Source organism: Alligator sinensis, unplaced genomic scaffold, assembly GCF_000455745.1.
Source record: "Alligator sinensis unplaced genomic scaffold, ASM45574v1 scaffold744_1, whole genome shotgun sequence".
Lineage (NCBI taxonomy): Eukaryota > Metazoa > Chordata > Crocodylia > Alligatoridae > Alligator > Alligator sinensis.
The window spans coordinates 1,443,929-1,452,748 of NW_005842241.1; positions in this window are offsets into that span (position 1 = coordinate 1,443,929).

Below are 8,820 nucleotides of genomic sequence, written 5' to 3' on the forward strand. Positions count from 1 at the left end.
CCCCAGCCTGTGCCTGCCAGCCTGGCCCTGCTCAGCACACACATCTTCTAGCAGGGCTGCTCCCAGTGTGGTTGCAGGCACCCAGATGCTTCTCTGTTCCCTTTGTCTCCAGCAGTGGCTCCTCCTCCTGCTGCGCTGCTCTAGACCTGGAGGAAGCTTCAGCCAGGTGGTTCCTGCCCCAGTATGTAGAGCTTCAGCTCTGGCTTCCATCTACTTTCCATCCACTTCACGCGCCCAGCGCAATGCGCAACCACCTCCAGGCACAGGCTGGAGCATGGAACAAGCTGCCCCAGGTGGGACTCAGGTCCATGCAGAGCACCACAGGGGCAGCCACAGACTGCACCGCTTGGGCAAGCTCTGCTGCATGTGCCCCCTCCCCCCTTCCTCTACTTCTGATCAGTGGGGAGGCAAAAACCACAGTTTTAAATATGGTACTGTTTTTGCCTTCTGGCTAGTCAACAATAAACAGTGTGGCTGCCAGGGCCCCTCAGCCAATCTTGAAGGTTCCCCTGTGTGTCGCCACCATTGATTGGTGGAGGGGCCCTGCTGTTTGCTGCTCCCTTCTGATCAGCTGGGAGGCAAAAACCGCCATCTTAAATATGGTGCTGTTTTTGCTGCTCACAGCTGAGGGGCCCTGGGAGCCCTGTTGTGTGTGGTTGACCAGGTGGGAAGCAGAAACAGCACTATATTTAAAACTGTGCATTTTGCCTCCCAGCTGATGAGGATTAAGCTGCAAGCAGCAGTGATGGGTGCACAGGGGAACCTTCAAGATGAAAGGAGCTGCTGAACAACCCACTCCTGCTGTCAATTTAGTAGGATTCTACTGATACCAGATGCCAAGTTTGTAGCTCTGCCCTTCCAGTAGTTGTCAGCTTCTGTCATTCAGTATTCCTCTGTTGCTCCTTCTGTGGAGTGGAAGAATGCTGCTTGGCCACTTCCTTCAGTGGAACTCTGCTACCTCTCACACACCACAGCTAACCAATAGTGTGTGTGGTGCCTGCTCTGTGTATCCCTCACCTTACCTGCCTTTCATTCCTGCGTTTTTCAAACCCCTCCTTTATCTAGTTTTATGAATTCATGAGGAAACTGAAAGACAGTTATGGCCACCTGACTTTTGTGTATGCAGGTCAGGGGAGAAGGGGGAGAGCAAAAGTACCTGAAAAGCGCAACTGTAGTCTAATTCACGCTTTTGTTTAACATTACCATAGCCTGATGTAGCCTTTCTAACTTGCTAACCAGTATTTATGCTTGCTTTGCTCTGCTTTGCAATGCAGTAATATGACCAAGAACAGGAAATTGCTTCTTTTTGTTCCTGGCTTTAAGAAACTGTAATATCTCTGTACCTTTTCCCAGGGGGCTTTATTTGCTAAGCGGATAAGGTAAGTCGGATGGACAAAATTTTTTTGTTGTAATGCAAAGAGTAAATCACTGTCAAATTTTCCCAATAAGGAAACAAAGCTAAAAGACTTCCTTGCCTTGCATAACAGATTTTTTTTTTCTTCTGAATTTATCAACTGAATAGGTCAGAGAGCACTGGACTGATTCATTCCAAATGTCAAAGTGGCCTACAACCACATCTATTTCCAGCTGTGTCCCTCAGTAATTTGACAGTCACTAATTCCTCAAGTTACTCATCTGTAAAATGGGGAAGGAGTTTTATGTTGAGAAGCATTTTTTTTAAATGTGTTTCTTATATCTAAAAGGTGACAGGTGAGCCCAATGGGGTCCATAACTTACTATAGGTTTAAAACCAGAAAAATGTATTTAAGTATCAAAGTGAACACACTCTCTCTCTCTCTCTCTCTCTCTTTTTTTTTTGTGGATCAGTTTAGCGGATTTAAACAAATTTTCTTTAAATTTTTTAGATATGGCAAGGTCGTATTGCGATGCGGCGCATTGGAACATTATCATTTTAAAGGTGGTGACTATTAGGGCTGTGCGAAACAGCACCATTTTGTTTAGACTTCCGTTCTGCTGTTTTGAAAGGACAGTGTTTCGTTACGTTGTTTCATTTTGAAGCACTGTTGTGTTTCGTTTTGTCGAAACTGTTTCATTGTTTTGACATGTTTCAACATTTCACCCATAGGCATAATGGGGAATCATGAAAATGCCTAAAACTTTGTCATTTCTTGCCTAATTTGGATGAAAATTGCAGGGATGGTAGCTCCTGAGGGCATGAAGTTTCAAGGAGATAAGTTCCAAGGGTTTTGGGAAACTGCACCTCAAACTGTTCAAAGCAAAACTGACACTTGCTGGCAGTGGCAGCCTCCTCTCATCCAGCGCGCAGATATGGGGGCCCACACCCCTGAGAGCAGTGTGCCAGACTCCTCCCAGGGTTTCGAGCCCCTGGATCTGTGCGCCAGATGAGGAGGCTGCCAGCACCATGCAAGATTGATGCTGCCACCAGTCCCAAGTGGCAGCGGCAGCCTCCCCTCATCTGGCGCGCAGATCTGGGGGCTCGCACCCCCGGGAGGAGTCCAGCACAGCCCTGCAGCCCTCCCAAGGGTGAAGGCCCCTGGATCTGTGCGCCAGATGACAGGAGGCTGCCACCGCCACCTGGGACCAGCGCTGAAGCCAAGTAAGCCCAGCTTTGAAACTTGAAACGTTTTGAGTGCCCTTGTTTCGTTTTGAAGCCTTTTGTTTTGTTTCGATTTTGCTGTTTCAAGCTTGAAACGTCGGAATAGCTTTGAAATGAGACACCCGGTGAAATTTTGCACTATCCTAGTGACTACGCAGAATAAGGAAATCAGGCCTCTTCCATGTAATTGCTGTTACAAGGAGAAAAGAGACTCATTCTTTGTACCTGCGGGTGTTGCAAAAGCCTCGGTTGCCTGTGACTTAAAAACCCAAGCCAACGCTCCTATCTTTCTTTTGTCAAAAACCTCAGTCTGTCTAACCTGCAGTCTTCCCCCAATTTCAGGAGGGGATCTATTTCTTATAATTCACAATTTAAAATATCTGCCTTGCTTTTAATAGACTAACAAAATACTGATTCTGGTGGTAAGATCATTGAGATTATTTCACTCCATACTTCTGTGTGTGTGTTGTCTTGGTCTATAATAAATGATTTGCATTCAGTTTATATTAAGCTGATGTAGTGTTTTAATGACAGGTCTTTGATATATTTTTCAGTATCAGCTATAGGAGCATCTTTTTTTTCTTTCTTAGGGGCATCAAAACTGATGACACAGAATGTCAATTGTCATGACAGGATGAATCAGAAGCCTTGACTTGGCTACGATCCACTATATAACCAAGGAACTTGGGCGTGTAATTAAAATTTTATAGTAGATTTTTGTTCCCCAGGTGGATGCTAATCTGAACCAGATAGTCATTCAGCCATACTCATTCTTGCATGACTGTTACCTATCAAGGACTAAACGAAGTAATTTTCTTGTAGATAAAACTTACCAGTTTTTCATGTGAAGGAAGAGGAAAGAAGCAAAAAACCTGTTTGTTCCAATCTTTCACTCCCTTGTGGCTTGCTATAATCAGTTCAGGCAGATAGGCTTGTTTGAAGTAGGTTAATACAGTAACATGTGCAGCATGTTTCCATAGCAGCAGTAATCTAATGATTTTCCTTTTTTTTTAATTTTTTTTTTTTTTTTTTCTTTTTTGCTGCTTTTCAGTTTTGAAATGCAGCATTGAACAACAAAAAGCATATTTAGGTCAGGTAAAGAAACGTTTGCTAGCACGAACTCTGTGCTGAGCATTCTGGGAGAGCTCTTTCTTGCAGCAGATGAAAATTCTTTGTGGCTGGCAGCAGAAACTGCAGCAGTTATCTTTGCAGTTTCTTTTCATCTTGGATATGTTCTGAGGATCTTTGAAAAACAGGAATCCAGTAGCTAATTCTTTTAACCTACTTTTATCTATATCAGACAGTAATAGCACATTGTGAGAGCGTCCTATTTGAGTTTTATAGCTGAGGTGTCATTTTGGTTTTTTCCACCATCCTCCTATTTTATTTTCTACGGCTGGATTTTTGGCAGTTTGTTGCCTTAATAAACAGGATTGCATTACAGCAGCTGATAGCTTTTGGTCTAATGAGATAGACACTGGACTTACTGAAGATGGTACAGAGGAAAATTATTTCTGTGGAGCAGAGGAAGACATTCTGCAAATGGAGCCAGGGTTGCTAGAAGTGCGAATTTCAACATATTTGGAATGGGTTGCACTGCTAGTGTGGTTCTATTTAAAGGCATTCGTACAGTTTTTGAGAGAAACTGTGCTTATATTTGCAAACAGCAAGGAGAAAATAATGCCCTTGAATATACAGCACACAGCTTGTCTAATGAAGATTCAGGAATACTGATACATTCATCCCTGGTAAATGCTGGCTTGCTTATTTAATAGTATTGAATTAGTCAATGAAATTTATATTTTAAAGTATGTGTTTTAATGTAAATTCACCTTTTTTATGGTAGGTGTTAATATCCTAGACAGTTTTCTTAAGTGAATGTCTCATGCGTTACACATTTGTGCACACTGGTGGTATAGATTCAAAAGCTTGTTTCCTCTATATATTGTTCATTTAGACTTGTACTGATACAGGTTTCTTAAAAATTGGGTTTTGTTAGGAGGTTTATAAGGGCATAGATTCATATACTGGAATTTTTGTATTTGGTATTTTATCTGGTGTGATTGTCTGACAGATGGTTATAATAGTTGGTAAAATATAAGAAAATTTGAATGCATTAAAGGGAAATACTGATGCAGGTTTACGTTTTTAATTTTCTGATGAACCTGGGTAGGCTTTCTGAGGAAATGTGCTGCTGCAGTAAACTAAGCTGGAAAGGGATAAATGAACAGGATACAAGAAGAAAATTATTGATAAGGATAGTAATTACTACCTAAATTTGCCTGTTACGCTGAAATGCTTTTAGGTGTTGTCTAATGCACAGGAAACAGGTTTTGAAGTGGGACTCTCCTCTTTGTATTCCCCAACTAGTGATGCAGAAATGCATTGGATGTATTGCATTTGGGCTTGAGGGGTGGAAGTGTAATCACCAGTAGGCGTCACTTGCTGACAAATTCATGAAGTGGTTCTGACAGGTAAGGGTTTTAGGGTGTGTGTATTATTATTCATACATTAAACTCTTGTGTCACTTATAGAAAGACAGGTGATGGGTCTGGTAGATCATAAGAATATTTACAATACAAATGTGTGGTTAGTGTCTAGGTTGAGACCAGTTGCAGTTAAAGGAAGTTCATGTTTGGGTGAAGGGGTGCTATAGCAATTAAACAGCTGTATTTTTTTTTTAATGGAACTTTGATCCTGGTACAGCAAGTTAAGGGGTTTTCTTAGGTGCAAATACTGAAAATTTTGATCCTGCCCTAAGCAGTTGAGGAAACTTAAAATATGCATCCTCTACCTTGAGTGCATGTTTTAAACCTGCATGTTTTTAAATTGATCATTAGTTGGCATAAAATAAGGCTTTCAGAACCTTTTCAATCTGGCCATTTTTGAATGGCCAGTCTCCTCCACTGCTGAATAAATACTACTCACATTATTTGCAGTTTTAGGAAAAATGTGTTAACCCTTCATAATTAAATACAGTTAAATCAGTTGTCTGAATCAAATAAATCAATTAACAGTATTTCTCCAGTCATACTGTTCAGGAAGGTATGACCTTTTGTAACATGATAGAACATGAGTTCCTGCTGTTGAATTGTCGCTATCATTTATTCCTTTGATTTATGTAGCAATTTTGTTCTAAATGCTATTGCTTCAGTTGATACTTGTCCAGTTCAGGTTTTCTGATTTGGCCTGCAGATTCATCAGATTAACATTTACCGTTCATTATCATGGAGGTTTAAGAAAGACATAGAGCTGCTGTGTAATATATAAATATGTATGCTGACCTGATCGTTGGGCTGTTAATTATATGGATATATTGGTTTGGTTGAATTTTGTTTGATTTAGATCCTGAAAGGTTTTTATAGTGTAGTGGAAGTCATTGGCTCCAAGGAGTCAGATTTTTGCTCTGTCTACTGGACTGCTTTGGTCCAGAAGAACAAAAGTCAGAAATCTATAAGAGCAAATGGATGCTGGCTTGAAAGGTCTCCCTCTTCCCTTATACCCTCCCCTCTGGAGAGAAAAGAGAGCATGTGTTGGGAGAGCTATTCTTGGAAGTCAGACTGGTGTACCAATAATACCCTCTCAGATGCCTGAATTAGCTAGGCCTGCCTACATTATCAGGGGGATTTTAAGTGTTTGCAAGATAATGTTTGCTTATTTTCTGGTTTAGAATCCTTTTCCTCCTATACTTAATTCCTGTTTTGGGTAGATGACTGATGCTTGTGTTTTATGAAGGATGTCTGGTCTCCCTGAAAGGTGGAACTACAAAAGTGACACCCAGTTGGACCAGCTTGATAAGCAAAGGTGATGGAAATTAGGGTATTGCATATTAGGGCCTAGTTGTAAGGGCAAGAATTCCAAAAGTTCTCCATGGAAGAGATGAATCCTTGGAGGGCAGTGCAGAGAGAAGACTGGTATGGTTTGCCATTTTAATTCACAAAACTTTTTGTGATAGGAAGTGCGTACATAATAATCTTTCCTTCACAAATTGCACAAACCAGTTGATCCAGTTGCCTTCTCCTATTAAGCTTAATTTTTGTGGGGAAGAATTTGACTTTCTACTCTTTACTATAACTGCCTTCCTCAGGACTGGCTACTAGTTGGCAGGGGCAGGAAAGAGAGGCAACAGTAGGGTCTCATTTCCTGTCTTCTGCTTGTAGAATAACACAAAAGTTGAAGTTTTTTTTTTATTTTGACAGAATTTAACTATGATGAATGTCTGACCTGGTTACCATCTCATACAGTCTCTTGAACAGCATGAAGAAATCGATCTGTAGTGGCCTTCAGATACCAATCTGATGATGAATTCTTTAATGGAAATAATACTTTTTCCAGGGAGCCACCCAGTTTGGCATTTTCCTAATTTTGCCTTTTAACCATTGTTGTTTCTACTGCAGCAGCCAGCCTGTATGTTCTCCCTATTCTCAAATTATCATTGCATCAATAGATTCAGAGTTTATCTGTCTACTCTCACCAGTGTTATGTTAAAAATGTAACTTACTGCTTTCGGAACATGAGTACTGCTCTATTGCCTTTGTGTTCCATCTTGATGTTCAGGGTCTATCGGCAGATCTCAGTTGGGCCTCTAGCTGCAAATGATTCAGTCAAGGAAATATTAAATTAGTCCCAGATAACCCTTTAGATAACAGTAGGCATTTTCATCAATTTTGCTTTTACTTTCTTCTTCCTAAATTTTGTCCCTTTTAGGAAACAAACATTTGCTGCATTGATACCTATAATTTATGTGTTCAGCCTTCTCTTGTAACTCCAGGTCACAGCCTCAGGGTGCTCCTGAATCTTCTGTACTACCTAGATCTTCATGTGGCAGAAGTGAGTTCCTTTCACCAACTTTATTTGGTGAGAAGGTGGTGACCCTTTCTTTCAGATTCAGATCTGGCCACCACCATCTATGCCATCATCATCACCTCAAGGCTAAACTAATACGTTCTATATGGGGCTGCCCTTAAAGCTGGCTTGAAAACAGAATGCAGCACCTCACCCTTTGGCAGGGTGGGTCACAAGGAGCACATAACTCCAGTGCTCGAGAGTCTGCATTGGCTTCCATTAGCTTTCCAGGTGAAATTCAAGGTGCTGGTTTTGACCCATAAGGCCCTGAATAGCCTGGGCACTGCATACTGAAGGGACAACCTTCTCTCCTATGCCCCACCATGATCCCTAGGGTTAGCTGGGAGCAAACTCCTGTAAGTGCTATCAATATGCCGAGTGTACTTGGCCAAAATATGTGGCATGTTGTTCTTAGTAGTCACTCCTCAGCTCTATCGCGCCTTGCTCTCCTTGAGGCCTGCCAGAGCCCAAGTCTGGATATCTTTCAGAAGGTGCTGTAAGACCTTCTTATTTGGGTAGGTGTTTAACAAATAAAGGTAGACTGCAGTACTGTTTAGTGGGTTTCTGTTTTATGCTGGTGATCTAGTTGCCTTGACTTTTTTTTTTTTTAAGGGTTTTTTTTTTCCCTCCATATTCATTCACCATTTTTATAACTCTATTCTGTTATTGTAAACTGCCCTGAGCCTTTGTTAGGACGGGAGGCATATAAATCAGATAAACTAAATAAATAAATTAGTTATATTGATTTGTTTAGGATATTTGTAAGGAATCTAGTCACTTATAGTTTTCAAGGTATTATAAAAGAACTCAGACATTATTAATTCACTTTACTAACTTTTTTTTTCCTTCAAAATCAAGCGTGCATCACATTCATCTTTGTCTGATTCCTGTTTGCTTCATAAGCCAGATGCTCTTCTCGCACAGCAATACTCTCCTCACCTCTTCCAGCTCTTTCATTTATTCTTATTTCCATGCTCCCACCTATACTTTCGATATCTTTGACTGTACACCAAAAATCCCTCCATGCCAAATTGTTCTTGAAGTTATGGTGGGGGGGAGGTATTACGGTCTGGCTTGCTTATACTGTATCCTTTCCAAAAATCCTATCTCTATATATGAATGCCTTTGCATACTTGAACTGCTTTCTTTTTTTACTTCATGTAATTGGACAAAAGTGAAGACTCTTATATCTTCTGTTATTGCAGAAGCTATTAGGATAAAAATCTTAATGTCTGTCTTCAAATTCATCATGTAAATTTCTCATTTCTTTAATAATATCAAATGTTCTAAGTAAGGAGGGTAATTCTTTGAAAAAATATTTTTTATCATGTTTACTGTAATATACCTAAGGCTAATTGAAAATGTGGTCCCATTTTGCTAGTCTCAGAGTTTGCAAT